This window comes from Saccostrea echinata, unplaced genomic scaffold, assembly GCF_033153115.1.
Source record: "Saccostrea echinata isolate AGI-Se365-2 ecotype Australia unplaced genomic scaffold, CSIRO_AGI_Sech_v1 ptg000061l, whole genome shotgun sequence".
Taxonomy (NCBI): Eukaryota; Metazoa; Mollusca; class Bivalvia; order Ostreida; family Ostreidae; genus Saccostrea; species Saccostrea echinata.
Genome location: NW_026889810.1, coordinates 727,724 through 746,775, shown reverse-complemented (window position 1 = coordinate 746,775; position 19,052 = coordinate 727,724).

Sequence of the window (19,052 nt, the reverse complement as noted above, 5' to 3'; positions counted from 1 at the left end):
ACAAGGTCATTGTATCGACCATAGAACTTACGAAATGATGACTTTAAACGAGACAGCAGATATTCTTGTTTCATCAACTTGTTTGTCAATAATTTACCTCGTTTTAGAAATTGTTCATAAGTAGAGCATGCTCTTGCGTATCGAATCAACTGAGAGATATATACCCCGTATGCAGGTGATGAAGGTATACTGCTGCATAAGTAAGGGAAGTTGACGATTGAAAAGTTAAAGTCATCACGTTTATCATAAAGCTTGGTTGTTAGATTACCATAAACGTCTTTTTCAAGTAAAATATCCAAATATGAAACAGATGTGTCAGACTCTGTGGTATCTTTTATCTCAAGCTCACCAGGATATATTGTATCGACATAAGAATGAAAATAGCCATTGTTAATTGACAATACATCGTCGATATATCTAAATGACGAGTTGAAGGCCACAGCAAGTGTTTTCTTCTGTTCACGTACAAGATTTTGGACAAATTCTGCTTCATATGAATACAAAAAAGGTCTGCTAATAACGGGGCGCAATTGGTACCCATGGAAATTCCAATAGATTGTTGGAAGACCTGGTCTCCAAAAACCACATAGATATTGTCAATCAGAAACTCAAGCATCTTTTTAATGTCAACTTCAGAGTACTTGTGTGTACAATCAGAATGTTTTTTAACAAAATAATTTTGCAAATGACCAATGACAAGGTAAGTATATTTACGAGTTCCATTTTTATTGAAAAAGCAGCTGTCAATTATATCAAAAAGCCTGGACATTAATTTATCGTGGGGAATGGTTGTGTATAAAGTAGAAAAGTCAAAAGTTTCTAAGCTGTTGATTTTGGTAAAATCTTGCGATTTCAAATTTTCCAAAAGTTCCTTGGAATTTTTAAGTATCCACATCTGATTTACACCACTTCTCGAATATATTGTTGCACAGTACTCTTGAAGTTTCTCCTTCACCACTGTTAATATCTTAGTGAGGAGTAGAGAAAGAGGCTTGGTTGAACATTTACTGGAACCCGCTATGTATCTTTGTTTGTAAGGATTTTTATGAAGTTTCGGAATCCAATATAAATATGGTAATTCAAATTCATTTTGGTTGTTTGGAATATTAAAAATATTTAAAACTGACATATGATTTTGAAGAATTTCTGAGGTTTAAAGATGGAAGGACTGGTATTTTGTTGAATGAGCAGGAAGACCACAAGAAGTGGATAATAATATAAAAGTTAGGGAAATAAATAATGATAGGAGAATCACGGTGTGTTATTGCTGAGAAATTCGACTTTAGTGTTCCAAAAAAAGATCATATAATTTTAAAAAATGTTAACTTTCAAAAATTTTGTGCAAATTGGGTGCCCAGATTGCTCTTTGAGGATGAAAAACAATGGCGGGTATCTGCATCCAGCGAGTTTTTACGACGATGGAAAAAGGAAGTTGACAGGTTTCTCAATAAGATAAGCATCACAGATGAGACCTTGATATATCATTTCGATCCGGAAACAAAAATCTGGAAGAAAAATGTGGAAGAGGAAAAGGTCACCAGCACCTAAGAGAGCAGAGGTGACAAGATCGGCCGGAAAACACGTGTTCATCATGTTTATAAACTATGAGATAACAAACAGTATTCCAGCTCAAAGTCCATTAAAACAATACAAATCGGGAGCAGAGCAAACATGGACCTCCGAAAACATCAGAAGTAAGACAAGGTGCCATAGAGGAGTAAGCATCCCCTGCCAATCGGTCATACCCGCCGTGTGGTCCTTGTCATGATCGGTAAATAACGGAAAAATCCAACAATTCAGTGTGTAAAAATGGCCTAACATTAGTATGAAAAACGTCAGTCAGCATATGTCATACTGATAGATTGAGTTTGATGACAAGGTCATTGTATCGACCATAGGACTTAAGAAATTATGATTTTAAACGAGACTGTTGATATGCTTTTCTCACTATTGTTTGTCAATAATTTCCCGTTCGAATCCCACTGTGGGACGTGGAGACCGGTCCTTCGGATGAGACCGTATAAACCGAGGTCCCCTGTCGCAGTAGGTGCTGGCACGAAAAAGATCCCTCACTGCTCAATGGCCATAAGTGCCGAGTACAGGACAAAATTTGCAGCTCTCCACCGGCAAGTGGTGGCGTCTCCATATGAGTGAAAAATTCTCGAGAGGGACGTTAAACAACATACAAACAAACAAACAATAACTTCCCTCGTTTTAGAAATTCTAATGACATTAACCCATGCCATATCGAGCTGACAGACTGTCAATGCTGACAATTACTCAATGGTAAATAGGTAGATAAATTTACAGTGAAAAAAAAAATATTATGCGAAGTTTATGAAATACTACTAAAACTTAAAAAAATTAATTTTTTGAAATGCTTGACTGTGAGCAATTTTAAATTCTTATGAGGGATTTCATGAAATTGGTTTTAAATTACATAACACAATTTCATTGAAGGTTGTTCGCCGTGCCTTGGTCCAGACGTTAAGAAGAAGCGTCCAGAGGTTGCTGCTAATTTAACTTCAGTAAAATTTCACCAGGACAATAACCCCGCACATACGTCACAGTCAACCATGCTGGACATCGATTTACTAGACTTTGAGCCCAGGGACGGCCCGGATCTTGCACTCATGGAGTTCGCTTTATATGTCTTCCTTCAAAATGCACTGTAATTTCCCATAAGTCACCGAGTCCATTAACTTTTCTAACAATCCTCGTATTTCTGAGTGTTAATGGTAATGACATTTACAAACTTACAATGTTCTTATCGTTATTATAATTCATGAATAGCGGAAGGTTTCATCCACTCAGATCATTTCATGTTGTAGGGGATCAAGGGAAATAAAAACATTTCCTACAGGTAATGTACATATTTTATAGGTAAATTTAATGAACTTGTATTATACGCGATGAAAGTGAGAAGAATATAACTGAGGGTTTATATCACTCGAATACGAAATGGTAATAAAGCTTTTGACATAATAGGCCTCTGACCAATAGTTTTCATTTCTACTTAGATTTGGCAAATATTATTATAAATATATTTTTCCCTGTATAGACTTATTGGGTAAATTATGCATCAATTGTATTCATTTAATAATATATAGTAATTGTGAATTATATAACAAAATAACTAAAGAGAAAAATGATTCTGCAATTCCATCTCTCTTCCTACAACCATCATTGTTTCCAGGTGGAATCTGAACTGTTATTGATACTATGGGTACATGTAACATCAGTATCAAAGCAATTATCATTTACCGTGACGTCAGATCTGTTAATATCAATATTATGCAATATAACGCATGCAGTTTTATTTTGTGTTTTGGAGTTCAATTCACACTGAAACCTTTTTTAAGTATCCCGTATGTCCGCTAAATTAAAAGTTTACTGCGGCACAATGATCTATTCAAATTTTCTTGTGCAAGTTGCACGGGAACATTGTATGGATCCGGAGTCATCAAGTAGCGCGTACATGGGTATCCCGAGAATCAATCCGACATGTACATCTTTTTATTACATTTTCAACAGTGAAATACTGTAATTTATTTATTGAATAAAAGTGGTATTCTGACACAGTGTGAAATGATATAAAAATGGTATTTTCACAGTGTGAGAGAATATCAGAAGTGCTGCAAAACTCCCGATTTTCCTTCCCATCACGGAGAGTTAAAAAACCAGAAGTCCCTGACGAGACTGTAGCTCTACTGGTTTGTACTTATAAAAATGGAATATAAAAGTAGCACTTGGACTTGAAAATTTGGAAAAGCAATACATAGAACAATTATCCTTGTTGTAGTCTCTTTTTCTTTTATTGAGATTTTTTGTATTATTAAGATTTATTACAATCAGACTAAAACTGTAGGAGGAGTAGCCTTTTAACAGAATTTTTACAAAAATTTCGATTTTAGTCACCATGGCAACATCAATCAACAAAATCAAAAAATAGTAGACAATGTTGTATCTTAGTGTAGTGTACTTATGTGCCAAGTTATACTGAATTCGGATCAAAACTGTAGGAGGGGTAGCATTTTGAAAGTATTTCAAGGAAATATTTATTTTTAGTAACAATGTCAACACCGTTCATCGTTCAAAAACCGATATACAGAATTATGTATCTTAGTGAAGTCTACTTGTGTGCTCTACTTGTGTGCTAAGTTATACTGAAATCAGACCAAAACTGTAGGAAGAGTAGCGTTTTGAAAGTACTTCACAGAAATCTCTATTTTTAGTAACCATGGCAACACCGTTCATCAAAAACCGATACACAGAATTATGTATCTTAGTATAGTCTACTTGTGTGCCAAGTTATAATGAAATCAGATTAAAACTGTAGCAGGAGTAGCGTTTTGAAAAATTGTTTACAGACGGACAGACAGACAGACGGACGGACACCTTACTATCGCATAAGCTCAACTGGACTCTGACCAATAGAGCTAAAAACTCCCTGGCACGTTATAAAATAGAAAGTAAATGAGCCATCCTGATGGAGACCAAATATGTTGTTAAAAAATCCATGTCAACAACGGTTTTCAATCTCGCAATCACTTAGAGCGTTTTCTTCTGGAACCCGAGTTTGGTATCGAGTCGCGAGATTTCGAGATAAACAGCGAGAGTTTAAACCCGGGTTTACATCGAGTCCGACTCTTGATCTTAGTAGGGTCAGACCTCTGAAACATGGCGGGAGAAGTGGATTCTGCAGACCTGTAGGTTTTCATTTTATGCATTAATTTGAAGAATTTTCATGTTACATGAACAATATGCATCACGTGCGATATGGCTAAGTTGATACACAAGCGACTTTTCTTAAATAGACATTTCCTGACGATTTCATTCGTATTTTGGTGATAAATAGCGATGACAACAGTAGAACAGGTGTTACAAGTGAAATTGATGCAAAGCATCAAATCGGTCGCAGACATGTTTACTAGCATTTTAAAATATTTCGATATGAAAGAGTTTAAGAACATAAATTCAAAGTACAAAAAATGGTGTAGAAAATCGCTATAGCCAGCTGACATGAAATGTATATTTCATGTTTGTTCTCCTTACTGAGACATCACAACCCAGTTCTTATATTGCAAACTGTGTATTATGATGATTGGAAATTCTTTTTTTTTTTTTTTTGCTGTTTATCAAATATTAATTTTATTCTGATATTGTTATTGTTGTTTGATAGTGTGTCAATACAGGTAGAAGAGAATGGGTCAGTTTTTTCGGCTTTTGTATCAAAAGAACTAGCAGATATTTACGCTTCCCCAAATGGTGGTAAGTTATGAAAGAAAATAACGAGTATTCAAATATCTTTTAAATAACAAAGAACATACACATTTTCAAAACGTATTATTTAATAATTTTTAAATTCAATAGAAATGACTGAATAAATGTGCATGTTTTAGAAAGAAAAAAAATGTCTTCTGCATAGTGATGTGAGATATTGGATTAGTTTTCAATTGTCAATATGTCTGTTCTTATGTCTTATAAGAAAAGAAATAAGTCTTGTTTGAGTTTAAAGGATAATTAGTTCAAGGAACTTATTTATACTTGTCAGTTGAATGATACAGTTTAAATTCCTGTCATTTACAAACTAAGAAAAAAATTTACTAACTTTCATATTAGATCCAGAAACCAAAAAAGCCATTAAAGACGCAATAATATCAACGTTCGACAATCATGACACCCAACAAGAATCTTCAACACATGACAACACACCCTCATCCTCTTCAAACACAGCCTCTTCAAGCTGCTCAGGAGATTCTCAGGTAGATTGGAACTTTCAGGAAAATAATTCTCCTAAATCTTTGCCAGATAAAAATTTAGATTTTCTGTTAATGTCGACTTGTGAAAGTACAAAATGTTTCTCATCATTCTGGACAAATTCAGTCATTGAAGATGCAGATTCTGCTACACAAAAAAACAAAATAAGAATATCTAATGACATAATTGTAAATGATGAAGAATTTCACTCTCTGCTATTAGAAAAACTTAATTTAATTATAGACAATGCATTTGTGGAAAGAGAGCGAGGAAAGGCTCTTGATCGATCTTAGACTTCAGAGGGAAGACAGATTCTTAGGAGTAAAGTCACATGACAGTTTGTGGGGAGAGATTGCTAATGAGATGAAGGAAATGGGAATTGTTGTTTCCAAATCACAGCTTATTAACAAATGGAAATCCCTGAAAAAAAATATAAAGAAGTGAATGATGAGAACAGTAAAACAGGTAATAGTGCACAAACATGGAAATATTTTGAAAGATTTGGTGAAGTGTATGGCAGTAAAGCTTCAACTAAAGTTGCTGTTTCATTTGACACTGGACGAAAAACAAAACTTGCTGTTTCTCCTGATGGGAGCTCGAGTCCACCACAAACTCAGACGCCAACTTCTAGTCCATCATCTCCTTCCAAGAAAGCTGTAAAGGTTAAGTCCAAGAAACGGAAAATGAATGAAACAACAAAATTGATTGAAAATATACAGGATCAGAATCGAGATTTAATGGAGTCAATTGAACGTCACCATGATGATAAGATGAAACGGATTGATCGGATGTTAGATATTATGGAAAAATCAATGGACTAAAAGTAAAGGCAAACATTAACATTAACATTGATTAACATTTATTATTAAATCAAGTTCTAGTTGTTCCTCTTTCTTTTTTTAAAGTTTCATTTTTTTATGTTGTTAGCTGATAGTTGGAGCAGACATCCAGAGATGTGGTTTTTTTATGCATGTTTTTTTTTCAGGTCACCTGAGTCACATTTTCAGGTCACCTGAGTCACCTGGCATCATCCGTACACCCAGGCCATCCAGTATATGCGTCACGTATAAGCATGTCACTGTCAGCAACAACCTGTTAAAATAATAGGCACATTGCAGAATGTTTTAAAGAGAAAAATATATGTCATATCCTCCTTGCCAGAATACCAAAATTTTATTGAATTCTGTCATTTTTCAAAAAAATTAATTGAATTCTGTCATTTTTCAAATAAATGTAAATATCATAAAAATTTGCATTATTTTACCTGTAATTGAACTGATGGAAAATTTTTCCGATTATAATAATCGTTGTCGCCGCCAGGAGCTGCAGACAAGCGAATATGAGATCGATCAAGACAGCCAATGATACCTTGTATGCCAGAATTAAGTTGAAACTCGCGAGACAGAACGTTTTGCGTTTGAGCATCAGGCCAATTTATAACCTACATAATAATGAAGGTGGTAAGATTTGTGTTTTCTATTAATTTTATGTAAAAAAAAAAAATAAATAAAAAAAATGAATGGCTGAAAAGGTGCCTGTACTAATTATATGAGATACTTGCGTCAATTAGGTTTTCATTAACAGCCATTGAAACTCGGGCAACTATCTCGTGGACTGTGGTAACACCAACTGCAAATGTATTTCCCACCTCTCGTAATGATTCCTGGTTTGCTATATACCAAAGGAATATTAGGAGCTGTTTTTCTGGTAAGATCGGTTCGGAACCACCTGGCCATGGATTATTGTCAAGTGAATGTATGATACTATTCAATATTATATTAAAAATTTCAGGACTGACACGGAAATGTCTGAGAAACTGTTTGTTGTTAAGTTGAGGGACGATATCCTCAGAAAATCCGCCTAACCTTGGAATATCACAACGTTCCTGGTTAAGGACAAGGGTGAGGAGATGGAAAGACCAAGTCTGTTTAATCAAGAGAGTTTCATATTCATTTTCATCTGAAATTATTAATTCTTGAATAATTTGTTTATCAACATGCTCCATTTTGGAGAGTTTCTAGAGGAAATTGACGTGTTTATCTTAATACATGCGTGCGCATCAAAGGGTTTGGTATTTAGAGTTGAACTCGAGTTCCAGAGGAAAACGCTCTTAGATATGACGTCTCAACTGCTCAAAGATTATGTCACAGCCTATGACACTGTGTTACGAAAAGACAGAGCTAAAGGGAAAATCAAGGAAAATGTAATAAACGGAAAATTCAATGTTTTGAAGACGATAACTCACCTGAAGGCGCGGATAATTAGGAAATTCAAGGCCCGAATTTCCCTGCCGGCAACAGTCCTGGAGATGTGCAGGCTGTCTCCGATCTGCAAACGGGCGTATGAAAAGGACTTTTGAATCTTTATTCTCAGTACTTAAGCCTTCATATTCTTAATGAAACTAGCTAAATATGATGAAGTAGCTAAGTACTTCGGTACTATCTTGAAAATACTGATATATATTTAATTGATGTGGTAAAATCCAGGAATTTATTTCAAAATTAAGGATTATCGCCCTCATGCATAGCTCTGATCCTTCGACGTATTTGGCTCCAGTATTTGACACCCTCTTTCTTAAGCTCTTCATTTTTAAAAGAAATTTAAGTATTTCATATTCCCAACGATTAGACATGAGCATCACTGAAGAGACATAATTTGTCGAAATGCGCATCTGGTGCAGCAAAATTGGTACCGTATATGATTTACACTAACGGGTATTATGTAACATTTATTGTACTGCGAACGTTGAGTAGAGATGTATCAAATTAGAGAAACATATGAAATCATTAATGTGTCAGTGACTGTACCTACATTATATAAATGAAATTTCAGTTTTGTTTTAAAAATATGTAACATTGGAATGCACTGAGTATAGAAAGAGTTATCGCACTTGCATTATCCTTGGAAATTTTTGGCGTTGTCAAATTAGGAGAGACAAATACGAGTGATTCTCCAAAATGAAAACATTCTGTAAATGCCCTATTGAAATCTTGCGCGGGAAAAATCTTGTCTCGATTGTTCAGATAGCGTCGCTTTTCAGAATTTTTCAGAACGCCGTAAAAAATACATGTGTATTGGATAGCTTCAAATTATTTTAAGCTGCCTCCACCCCTGCACCTTTGCCTTTTTCGAAGTAGTTTAATTTTATCTGTATTTTCTTTTGTTTTGAATTTATTTCGGTAATTTTTCAGTCTCAGACCACAAGAAGAATGTTTTTATATATTATGTAATCATTTACGCCACATATATTGTAATCAGTGTTTACTTATCAATCATATTCATAATTCGGCTTCATTTTGTTGTAATTTTTTGCGGCAGATAATGGTAGCAAAATGATAATTTTTATGGATTTTATTACCAATTATTATATAATTACAATTATTTTCAATAATTAAAGGCACATTAGTGGCAAAGTGCAACATACCTCTTTGTTTTATTGTTTATTAAAATGGAGAGTAAATGTGTTTTCTTGAAGTGCTGTGATATTTCAATAACAACGATTTGGGTTCGTAACTGTAAACAAAATGTTAGGGAATGTGAAGTTCAATAAATTATTTTATTAAACACAGAATGAATCTACACCATTCAGTCAACTGAATGGTCTGGAAACGTCACTGAATGGCAGAGCTCTGCCATTCAGTGACCTTTCAGGAGACTTTCAGTCATCTTTCAGTTAACTGAATTGAGTTCAATCCTGTGAATTGATTGGTTGTGTGTTGTTTTACGTTCCATTCGAGAATTTTTCAGTCATATATAGATGTCACCATAAACTGGTGAAGGGCTTCAAATTTAGACCTTTACTCGGCACTCAGGGCCATCGAGTAGTGAGGGCGATCTTTATCGTGCCAATGCCTGACGGGACACGGGCCTCGGTTTTTGATCAGGAATTTGCATTGGCAATTGTTCATACATGTAAATACTTTGAATATATACCTGGTAATCTGAGATTCCGTGTCGCTCCTTCATGTTATTTTAAATTCTGAATTGATGTTACACAATGAAGGTGAATATTATCTAATCTCACAAAGAACAACTTTTAATCCCTCCTCAGAAGGTTTAAATGGAAACAATGTAATATGATAAAGAAAGCTAAAAAGAAAATTATTACCATCGAGATAAAGCGAAAGAAATAAATCCATCCTTTTGACAGTGCATTATCAAAACCGAAGTAAATGTATGTTATTCTAACAATATTGCTCCCTAATACAAATATATCTTATTCATTGTGAAATTAGTTTCTCGTTAAAAAAAAGTTTCACGATAATTTTTGTTTTAATAATATTTGTATTTACTTCTGTTGTGACTGAACTAGACAAAATATTTTTTCAAGAAATAAATTTATTGTAATCAAATCTTCTTATTCATTAAAAAAAGTTATGATTACATTATATTCTTAAAGCTAAATGAATATCTATGGTTATTTTGACATTATTATAAATATAGAGTGATATTTTCGTTTAAGCGATATTGATGAGAACTCGAAGCATTGTGCTATTGAAAAGTTGTGAGTTTGACTTTTGGAAATATCGAAAAACGAGTTCAGTATTTCAACTTTTCATAATGGTACCGGTTCTGATGTCTTCCTTGCATGTCAATTATCAAAAGTGTGGGGAAAAAACGCCTGGAAAACTTCAGATATTTCTATACCTGAACATAATAAGGTACCCAAGATGCCGGCTGTAAAAACAAACAAGTAAACATGCATTTTCTTTCTCGATTCCTCGGTCATTTAAAAGTAACAAATTTTGAGTCATAAATACCCATACTTATCGTCAAATCGGGGAACAAAAAATAAAAATTTCATGGTCAAAGCCCCCCCCCCCCCCCTGGGGACCGGTCTCCACGTCCCGCAGTGGGAGTCGAACCCATGACGTTTCGATCAACTGCTTACTCCGCGACTCGAGTGCTAACACTATAACCGCTGCGCCACACGGGCGATTTCATTCCTCGTAAAGTAAAATGATGTATCTAAGATTAGGCATCCAAGACTTTCTTCTCGATTTTGCTCTTTGTGTAACTTGTGAGAGAAGTAACTCGTTAAACTCTAATTAATTAAATTAATAAAAAAAATAACAAAATTATTGCGTACACGCCACCTTAAGATAGTAACATTGTATAATATTTTTTTTTAATGCCTCAGTGCTTGGCAGTGTGATAATTATAATATTGTCTGAAATTTAGGAATGAAATATATGGAGATAACGAACAGTATTCAAGCTCAAAAGTCCACTAAACAATACAAAATAGGAGCAGAGCAAACACGGACCTCCAAAACATCAGAGGTGGGATCAGGTGCCATGGAGGAGTGAGCACCCCCTGTTGACCGGTCATACCCGCCGTGTGCTCGGTGTCATGATCGGGAAATATCGGATTAATCCGTCGACAATTTAGTGTGTAAATAACGGAAGTAACCCTTATAAGAAGGAAGCACGTATCCACTATTAAATAATAATGATGACTTTATTGATTTTCATATTCATATATTTTTTATACAGGATAAATAAGCCATTGTTAGGTAATACAATGTCATACTCGTTTGCTTACCTCGATAGCTTCTCCGTTTCTGATTGTGTTTACGTTCAATTATGGAAAACAGCTAAAATATGTAACATCGATTCAAAAAACACAGAAAAATTTAAGACCGGTGTAAAGACGCTTGTTTTTAGAGATGAACAAAAATGTAATGTGAAAAAATTAAATTCCCATATCAGAGAGCTCAAAAACAATCGTTCCTAAAGGACATTTCGAAAACCTTTATTGCTCAATTTATACATTCCCCCGAGTCTTCAGTAGAGGTTGTATTAAATTACTGAAGCAGGTAACAATAGATAAATGCATGAATGAATCTTTATGCTAATTCATTTAAAATAAAACTCATCTTGAATTCGGTGTGGGGTCCTAAATGTTTAACAAATTGTGGATTAATGTTGCGTAATAAAATGTAGCAAAATCTGATATCATACTCAATATAACCTCACCCCTGTGGAATGTAAACTGTTGCAACGTAGTATGTTAAGGAAAAAAAATTAAAAATACAGATAACTGAGGAGCAAAAACAAACTTTTTACAGTATTAACGATAAGAGTTCAGATCAAAACTGATTTATATGATACATACCTCATTCTGTAAATATTTTTTGTCGAAGTTCGCTGCATTTATTAAGTGGTAGGGGTCCCGCACATATAGTAATCGTCAAATTGCACCTGACCATTGAAGTGAAAGAAAAGTGTGAAAGTCGAGAATTAGTTGTAAACCACATATTTGACTTCTTACTCTTCTCGGGGGGGGGGGGGGGGGTCGGAATAAAATTCCTTGATTTAAACGTTTTTCTTTCTTACTTTTCCCTGTTACTTTGAAGGAAAAACAATGCAGGGGTATAATTCTGTAAATTCATACTTTTCCTGTACTATTAATATTACCAGTGTGAGTCAAGTCCACAAAACACACATGTATTTTTTCAATGTAAAAAGTTTAAGAAATCATAACTTTAACTGACTAACAAATTTAAAACTGACATAATCTGATATTGTTAACTTTGGAGACAAGTAAACGTAATTTAAACAAGGAAGTTAGTTTGTTTTCGAAGAAAGAACTTCAAAGTATAGTGTTATTACGTATAAAATCCTAGGCAAACTTTTTACCGGTAGCAGTTATGATTCATTACTTCGGTAAGACATTTCTACATTTTATTACGCTATGAACTCTAGTTCAGTGGGCATTTTTAAATCTGTGTATCTTACTGAGTATTTTAACAGAGTCAATAATTAAATAAACTAGATTTCCTTTTCAATTCATTGAATGTGCCAATTTATGAGTGTATTGTTACAAATGATTCCATATGTATATATCTGTCATGTGATTGTACTCTTGTATCTTATTTTTTTTTATTTAGATGTTAATTTTATATGCCCATATATGATTGTAAATATGTGTTGATGCAGGACCACAATGAAAACTAGCTTTATGCTAATTGTGTAATCCTGGATAAATAAAGGTTATTATTATTATTATTATTATTATTATTCATTGTTATTAAGAATTAGAAAATATTATTGGCTTCCATTTCCGTTAAGGATTTTTTTTAATAATCTCTTTTTATCATTATATAATGTTAGATTTTATGAAGTTGAATGTAAAAAATCATTTACAATATCTAGTCTAGAGAGAGTGTCATCCTGATCTGCTTTTGGTTAATATACTCAAAGATCCGAAGATGTATCAACTGACAACTTCTAATGATTGTATGCCATTTATTAATTGAAATATTTAGATATTGTCCTAAAACTCAAAAGTAGGTCACCAACTGACAAAGTTTGATAATTCTAAGCCAACTAGTATTTGAAAATATACAACTATTGCCAAGAAACTCTAAGAGTACATGTACGTCAAGGTGGCCTCCTTATAAAATGACACACTCCGAGGACTCACGTTGCATCAAATGAGAAGGTTTGGTGATTATAAGCCAATTAGTATCTGAAATATTTAAATAAAGCCATAAAATTTCAAAAGTAGGTCACTTTGACCTATGCTTTGTATCAAATACTGCGAGTACTTAGAAGCATCAAATGACTAGGTTTGATGATCCTAGGCTTCAAAGTTTCCAGATATGCGTCTAAAACAATTTGCAAATGATATATACCTTCAAAATTCAAAAGAGTAGGTCACTGTGCCCTAATTTTTGATAAATATGTTTCAAGGCCTCAATACTCATCAACGTACAAGGTTTGATGATTCTAAACCTCTCAGTATCGGAAATAATGACCTTAAATATTTTGAAAGTGATTAGACATAAAATTCAGAAAGTAAGTCACGATGACCTACGTTTTGGTTGATACACTTCAAGGCTTCATGGTGCATTAATTGACAAGTTTCAAGGCTTCATGCTGCATCAATTGACAAGTTTTGTTAAACAAAGGCTTCAAAGCGTCCAAGATATGCATCGAAATCATCAATACCTGCAAAATTTTTTGAGAGAGCATAACATGGGGTCCTTCATGTATGATGCATAACTGACAAGATTTGATGATTCTAGTCCTTATCGTGGGCAAAATATCAAAGTTAAAAAAAACAAAACATAATTTTAGGTAAACTTTGAAGTGACATTGAAAAAAACAACTGCCTTGTATTGTTTTTGATTTCAATATCTCCTTTAATGTATCATATTCTGTCCATGTGTCAAGGCTTTATTTAGATTTTTTCTACATGTATAAAGGCAAGAGTAATAGGTTTAAAAAGTCTTTCATTTAACAGACTGTATTTATTCCAGAACTGTCGTAACACGATAAACTGTAGAGAGAGGAATATGTTTGAGACAAGGAAGTAAAGCACGAACAGCTGCTGCGTGAACAGTGTTTATTCTTTAACCTTTGTCCTGTGTAGTCAATAGGATTCATCATTTATTTTGGTAAGATATTTGTATTATTTCTATTTATTAATTAAGGATTAAAGATTGCACTAACATTTAGTTTTTATTATTTTTAATACAATTTTTTTCTTCATTTTTAGAGTCTGTATTATAACTTTATGATTGTTTTTTTTTTTTTTTTTTTTTTTTTTTTTTTTTTTTTTTTTGCACAAAAGTCTATACGGATGATTAAGTAAATAAAAATACGCAGTCTTAGAGAGGAATAATCATAACCCTATTGACATTGGTTTATTTTAGCGAATTTTTAAGAAATTGAACAGTTTTTTATATAGTCATATAGAACTGATGCTCTCATGGATAATCACAACAAAAACAATCCGTTGGAAGTACTTTCAATGTAAACTGGAAGTACCCAAAAAACGAAGCCTTTTTAGCGTCTATATCTTTCCAACTTAAGAAGGCGCGGAAGCTCGACAGGTCTAGAAAATAGGCTCACAAGCATCTCGCAAAATCTAACAAGTTTATTTTCACATCTTTACACCTTTAAATTTTTTGTTAGAACATATATCTGCATTGCAGAATGATAAGAGCTTTCATTCGATGTCAAGAAAAAGGGGCTGACTTTTCAAATAGGGGCTCAGAGGGACCAAAAGTCTTTCGTCTTTAACGATCGATGTTTTGTTATAAATTACTTAAGCAAAAATGTTCATCTTAACTATTTGCAACTATATATATTTTGAAATTTTGATCATATATTACGTAAAATGGGACTAAATGCTAAATCTCTGACGTTTTATATCTCAAATAGGGGGAAACAATATTGAACAAAAGATGTTGAGAAAAATGCAACACAATATGCAACATTTCAATTTGTCCAAAACGGTCCCATTAAGGACTTAAAAGGCTGGCCCCTGAATAATTCTATTCAGTATATCTCGAAAACGAAAAGAAATATCTGAATCTTTGTTGAACAAAAAGTCTTCAAATTACAAGACCTTTCATTTGATATCACGAAAAAGGGACTGGCCCCTCAAAAAAGGCCTCAGAGGGGCCAAAAGTCTTTCATCTTTCACTCTTTAACGATCAATATTTTGTTATAAAGTCAACTGAAGTCTACTTGTTTATCTTTACGATTTGCAACTATATATTTTAAAATTCTGGTTCGATTCTCTTTCGCCGCGCCGCGTCAAGCCTAAGACGTAAACATAAGTATTACTGTTCCTTAGCCAAGCACACGGCATTAGAAGTGAAAGTCACGGTCTTTCTGATGAGACCTTAACAACACATGCTCTTGAGTATCGAATCAACTAGGAGGCAAAAACCCATATGCAGGTGATAAGGATATATTGCTACATAAGTAAGGGAAAGTTGATTATTGAAGAATTGAAATCACCACGTTTATCATAAAGCTTTATTATTAGGTTACCATTATTAAAGTCTTTTTCTAGTAAAATATCCAGTAGATGTGTCAGAATCTGTGGTATCTTTTATTTCAATCCAAACAATTCTGATTACGAATCTGAATCTTTTGTTTTCCACTCTGCTGTTTGAGTCCAATGTCATAAGAGATAAAATTCTTCTGAAGGCATTGTAAACGACTTAAACAGAAATTTGATATCAAGCATAACTGTAACAATTTGTTTATATCAGACAAGAGAGAAGAGGTTCTTTTGGGGAAAAAATGTGACTTCCCTTGCAAACGCTGAAAGAGGAGAGTCTTATTGAGCAATAAAAGTTTAAAAATAATATCTACCCTCTCCAAACAGCAGTTAGATGAAATCGAGCATTCTTTAGAAGCAATTTTCCTCCCCTGAAGGAAATGATGTTTTTTTTTAAAATGTAAAAATTGTAAATGAGACACTTGGTATTTAAAGTTATAAAGAAAATCCATTGATTAATTTTTATCAAAATCTCTACTTTATTGTATATAAGGTTGTTTTCATCATGCTTCCATACAAAGAATAACCATTACCTCGATGTCTCTCAATATGTTGAACACTATGATGATTAAAGCGTAAAAAAGAAACCTGACTTGTTAAATATATAAAATCTTTTGAATTATTTTTATCCGTAATATTTTAGATTCATGTTCTTATTGAATAAAGAAGCCATTGTTACTTTAACATTATTTAAAATCACCATTTCAGTAATTTTTTTTTTAAATTAAAAACAGCTTTTAAGGTAGGAACACAATGACATACCAATGTAGACTATCATTGGTGGAAAAAAAATGTTAGGGTTTTAAATAGACAAGGAAGAGAACAGAGGTCATATGCATTAAGTCGAGATTATTAGAAGGTTCTGAACGATAAACATTACGATTGATTGTTACTGAAAATATTATGTTTCTAAACAATAAAGAACGGTCTCATTTTAGACTACCCCTCCCCTTTTTTCTTCCTGACTACAGTCATCTGATACAAAAGTCTTAAAAGGGAAAACAAATAAATGTTTTCGATGAAGCTGAAAATTTGATTGTACTTCTATTCTACAGTAATAAACTGCTGAAATATTGATAACCGCGCTCTTAAACAAATCAACAAAATGTAATAACCAGTTATTCAAATTTGTTCAGAAAATCACAGGTTTCAATTTGCTACGAATTGATATTTATTTCATTAAGGGACCAAATAATAATCTTGACAATGTGTATGAACTTAATGCTTGTTAGCATGTTTAAACAGTGATTAAAGAAACTGAATAAGGAAATCTGATTTGTCGTATACAACAAAACCTCTGAAGCAGCATTTATTATTAACACTTAAAAGATATTACTTTGTTTATTTTTCTTTTTTAAATAAGAAAAATGAGTACGAACGTAAATCACATTCTACCGTCAAGAATTTTAACGTTCCACATATTTTGGATAATCACTTCAAAATCATGTTATATCTTTCTGTCGTCTTTTTCAGCCTTATTGTAAAAGACCTTTTTTTTCTCTTCTTTTTTATTTTGCTAGTCATACAGGGTAACGCTACTGTGACGAATCTTACTGCAAAAATATGTCGACTTTTTAAATGAACCAGGAAGTGAAAATGTATTCAAATTTATTTATTGCGTTGGATTTATATTTTCTTAACAAATGTTTGTCATGTAGATAATGCACTATATATTTTTCCGAATGCACTATTACCAGATATGTTCCCTTATTGACTGTCTTCGTAATAGTCCTATTTTTTCAATTTAAAATCATTGACATGGTTGTCCTGCTTCATGTCTGTATTGTCCTTTAACCATTTACACCAGTGCAGGAATGTCAGTTTTATTTGCTTTAAGTGGAAACACGATATTTTTTATAGTGTTACGGTATTTAGTTTCAATTTTCAACATTGATGTAATCTTTAATATAGAAATAATTAATTACATTTAAATTGCCTGGCAGTTTCATAATAATTGGTGAGTTGATATAGTATGATACTGATATGAAGGGAAAGAGTACAGATCGAAAAATAGTAAATATTTATGGACTCTTTGGGTGGTTAATATGGTTTAATATTCAACAGGACATTATTTATATTTACCGAGGCGAAACCAGGTCAATAATTCTATATGAACTATATGAAAAGTACAAAATTGTTTTATTAAATATAGTCACAAATTAGACATTAAAGGCTTCCTTCGTCATGCAACGACAAAATTTTCATCAGCTAACTTCAGATTTCGGAAGTTTCAAATGACCAGATTACAAGCTATATAACTTTAAGCTGTGTTTTTCTTTTCTAGTATACAAGACAACTATCTTGTCAGTGTGTCTAGATAGTAATTCCCCGAAAAGTTTGTGAATTTTTTTTTTGCTCAATTTCACCATTCTCTCCAACAATTGCAGCCATTGCTTACAACTTTATTTGAGGTGTCGTTTGTGTTGTCAAGTTGCCACTGCACGCGCACTCAATCCGGTGAATACGTTAATCCTTTATGAATCAGATGTGTTTGGGACTATAAATAGACTATATGGTAATTCATTTTATATAAAGTTATTGTCACTTGAAACAAAATATATTTAGAAAGTTATAAGAAGAAGACTTTATTCTTCAATGTTGATACTACAAAGGGGGAGGGATTCCAGATTTTCTTCTTTCTTAGCAGATAAGTCATCTAATTCAGATAAGGTATCTGAATGCTTTGTCTCTTTTGTTGTTTAAACCTTCTGTGCTGATGAAAGATAAAGTTGCTTTTTCAGTTTAGTGCTACTTTTAATACATAAGATTTGAATGCTAGTAGCAAAGGTTGACTCCAGCTTGAAAATCATTACGCTAGCACCTTGTTTATATCAGATTATAATAAAAATGGACTTTTGGAATAAATTAAAGACTATTTAGATTAAAGTTTCTCCTATTCCGAAAAAGATAACGATGTTAATGTCACTTATGAAATGATGGTTAAGAAAATTTAAATAAAACACTAGATGAAATCCCGCGGGGAATTGAATTTATACCACTACCGACAGAAAATATATTGTAGTTTCTACTGACAGCCTACAGGGTTATAGCAGGAAGAAATACTTTGTTCAAAATCCCGCATGTGCGTTTCCACCCCCCACCCCCACCCCCACCCCTTTTGTAAAAACTTGAAAAAATAACAATTTCATTAATTGATCTTTATTGTGAAACCTGTTATACTATGTTATGGATATATTGTATGCTCTTATTTCATTTCCGTTAAGGATAAATTAAAAGCGGCGAATATGCACATTTTACTGATAAATTGATTTGGGGGGGGGGGGGGGGTTTAAAAATTCACAGGTACTCGTGTCTTGGTTTATAAATATGTATGTACCTTATTGATATGTAAAAAATGTACTTTACCTTTTATTTTTACGTATCAACAAGGTTCATACATATATATAAACCAAGACGCAAGTATCTGTGTAAAAATTAGCTTTTAACGCCCTATGAATAGGCCGAGTATATGATACAAAAGACTGTAT